The 3,602-nt window shown below is 39.2% G+C and overlaps 1 protein-coding gene across 1 annotated transcript in view; it reads right to left on the bottom strand.

Annotated features, from left to right (window-relative positions):
- The window catches only part of MMRN1 (multimerin 1), an 84,269-nt gene that overhangs the window by 52,099 nt on the left and 28,568 nt on the right, over positions 1-3,602 (bottom strand). The gene's annotated exons all lie outside the window — the stretch shown is intronic.

Genomic DNA, 3,602 nt, shown 5'->3' with positions numbered 1-3,602 from the left:
CACAGCAGAACGAAACAATGTCCGATCCTGGACCAACCTCACTACTGTTGCCACACTTGAGTCCATCGATGCTGCCACCTGGTCAATCCATCTCTTTGGGAGTCTTCCTATTTTTCTCTGACCCTCCATCTTACCAAACATGATATCCTTCTCCAGTGACTGTTCCCTCCTGACAATATGTCCAAAATATGAGAAAGGAAGTTTGGCCATCTTGGCCTCTAATGAGCACTCTGGCTTCAGTTATTAAAGGTATTGCCCAATTATTTCCACATTTAATTGGCTATCATCTCTTTGGAATAGGCAAAAATATGAGTCTCTTCAAATCCATTAGCCAGGTAGCTGTCTCTCAAATTTCTTGGCATAGAAGAATAAGTACCTCCAGTGCTGTATCAGTTTGCTGAAAATTTTAATTTGTATTCCATTAATTTCCAGAGCCTTGTTCCTTACCAATGCCTTAAGTTCACCATGGACTTCTTCCTTTGGTACTGTTAGCTGTTGATCATCTGCTACCTCTTGAAATATTTGAACACCAACCATTTGTTTTGTGTATAGTGACTCTGTGTATACCTTTCACATTTTGATGCTTTCTGAATCATTTAATATTTTACCCATAGAATTCTTCAGTATGGCAAGTTGCTAGTTGAATTTTTCCTTCAGCTATCACACAATATAAAAAAACAAATTGAAGTAGATTAATGTAAAACCTTTTGCTTATGGTTAAGTTACATCAAGTCAATCTGGTTCAAAGCAACCCTGTATAAGGTTTCCACAGATTGGCTGTTGAGATTGAATCGGCAGCCTTGTTACTAGTCCAGTGTTAATCTTAACAATATCACACTGGGATTCCAATGTAAAGTCTTGTTGTTGTTAAGTGCTGTCGAGTCAGTTCTGTCCCATAGCAACCCTGAACAGGGTTTCTGAGGCTGTAAATCTTTATGGGAGCAGAAAGCCTCATCTTTCTCCCACAGAGCAGCTGGTAGTTTTGAACTGCTGACCTTGCGGTTCACAGCCTGATTTGTAACCACTAGGGCTATAAAAATCATCAATGGAAAGATAGAAACAAACTTTGTTGTTTTTGTTGTGTGCTGTGGAGTCGGTTCCGACTCATAGTGACTGTGTACAGGGTTTCTGAGGCTGTAAATCTTTATGGGAACAGAAAGCCTCATCTCTCTCCGTGGAACAGCTGGTAGTTTTAAAGCAAATTTAGGGGCTCTGATATGTGGTATAAAATATACTACCAACATAACTAAAAACAGTTAAACAACAGAAGACAAAAGAGATTGCTAGGGTCTCCTAGAAATTTGATATTTATGTACATAAAATATTTCACCAAAAGAGTATAAAAAACAACACATAGACTGAGAAAATTTTTTTGCATTAATGACATAGTTGTTGTTAAGTGCCATTGTGAGAAACAAATTCTCAAAATGGTCCATCTTCAGGAAAAAGGGGGTCAATGAAGTTGCTAATTGAGATTGTTGGCTTGTGTAGGTCCTAGTCAGGGTTTTTTACTGATCCACCAGTTGCCAAGAGGGATTGAGGCAGTACCAGGGGATCAACAATGTTTCTTACACCTCGAGTTGATTTATCAAAAAAAAAAAAAAAAATAGCTGACATTTTTCAATTTGTATTCCATTAATTTCCAGTGCCTTCAGTTCACCTTGGACTTCTTCCTTTGGTACCATTGGCTGTTGATCATATGTTACCTCTTGAAACAGTTTAACACCAACCATTTGTTTTTTGTATACCAAAGAGTGGCTGGTGATCTTGAACAGCCGACCTTGTGGTGCAAACCAACTTAGTGCATTAACCTGCAGCAACACACCAGGACTCCATAACATCAAACAAGGACGAACCTCTATAATTTATAGAAAACTTCAATACCACAATAAGAAAAGGACAAATAATCCAATTTAAAAATAGGCAGAGACCCTCTTCTGCTGGGGACCTGGGATTCAACAATTATAAGATAATAAATTTCTCTTTATATATATACATATATATGGAGTAATGGTGTGGCCCTGTGAATTAATGCAGTAGACTGCAAAGTCAGTTTAAACTACAAGGTCAGTGGTTCAAGTTCACCAGCTGTTCCTTAAAACCCCTATACAGGGTCAATATGGATTAAAAATGACTTGACAGCACTTACGTTAGAAATTCTCAAGATGGTCCATCTTCAGGTATAAAGGACACATGAGATTGCTAGACCATATACAGTTCTGGTTGATTCACACCCAGGGATATGTAAACAGGATTAATTGGGGGGGAAGTGGGGAAAGAAATCTGTTCTAGAAATATAAACTTTAAATAAGAATACAGTCATTAAGACCATTGGAACCATTCTGGATAGAGTGTGGAACTGAAGGAGGGACTTTTTCAAGATCGGGGAATAAAACTGTTTGTGGGCAGCCATGTGGCACATCTGACTGTGTCTACTGGGTTGGGTGCCTGATTTTGAAAGCTTAAAGAAAACCTCACTCTCACTTAAAATGAATACAAATTGGATCTCTTGAGAGACAACATGTCTCACACTTAATATGTTTCACTTATTTTGCTTCTTTAGAAAACCTAGCCAATTACATGGGGTACAGAGAGAGTAGGGTTCTAGAGAAACAAAATCATAAGGGTGAAATTACTAACTTGGGACTCAAGTCTGACTAATTTTAAAGGCATTGACAGAGGGTGGAAACATGTCTGACCTCCACTTTATAGGAATTGGCTTTGGGCAGCTTTTGAGTTTCTTCCTCTTTCCCTCTTGTGGAGTCAGAGAAAGTCAGACATGGTCCCCACTTAATTTAAGCAGTTGTCACTGTGAGCAGGATTTGTTGTGATGGCCCCAGACCTATCAAATTATGAGGTTTTGTAAGAGAAAGAACAAACAGTCATGAGATAAAATATTTCAGCCGAGGGGAAAGCAGCAGTTTTGGGGGTTGCCTGGAACCCAGGTCTTGCTGATTAAAAAAGATAGCTGATCTGTGGTCTGGACCTACTAGGATCCACCCTGTGAGAAGTCCAAGGTCATATGCATATGAATGAGGTTAGTTAAAGGTAGATAAAAAGATTGAATTTCAATGTTTTAGAAGTTTTCTGCTTAGACATAGCCTACTTAAAATGAGGGGTGATAAAAGCACAAAGTGACTGGCTTACAAGGTTTCAAGAGGGAGTTTAGTTTAAGTGTGTGTGGAGTAAGATAGAGTCCCCACTGAATAGTGTTCTACTTGTCTAGATGGGTCTCATAAAAAGAGATGGGGATAAGATTCTTATGATTCAATAGTGAGTAATTGTTATCATGACTAATTGCCACTGTCACAATTGTAAAGGTAGACGTTTTGTAACAAAAACAGGGGAGTAGTTAACCTTATAGTCCAGAAACAGAGGACCCCAGGACCATCAAGGTAGAAGAGCACAAGCGGAATGGGAGACCTTATCCAGAGAAGCAGCAGCACCAGAGATGGAGGCAGAGATGGGGACATGGAGAAAGGGAGCAGCTGAGGACTCTAGATTCATGGAAAGCGAGGCACTGAGAGCTGTCAGCCAGGAGGAAGACTTGCAGAATGTACCATTTGGTGGTTTAAATTATTATATGTGTCTGAATGTTTAAA

Source organism: Chrysochloris asiatica, unplaced genomic scaffold (assembly GCF_000296735.1).
Source record: "Chrysochloris asiatica unplaced genomic scaffold, ChrAsi1.0 scaffold00218, whole genome shotgun sequence".
NCBI classification, from domain to species: Eukaryota; Metazoa; Chordata; class Mammalia; order Afrosoricida; family Chrysochloridae; genus Chrysochloris; species Chrysochloris asiatica.
The sequence above is the reverse complement of the archived record's forward strand: the minus strand, read 5'-3'. Positions and strand labels throughout refer to the sequence as shown.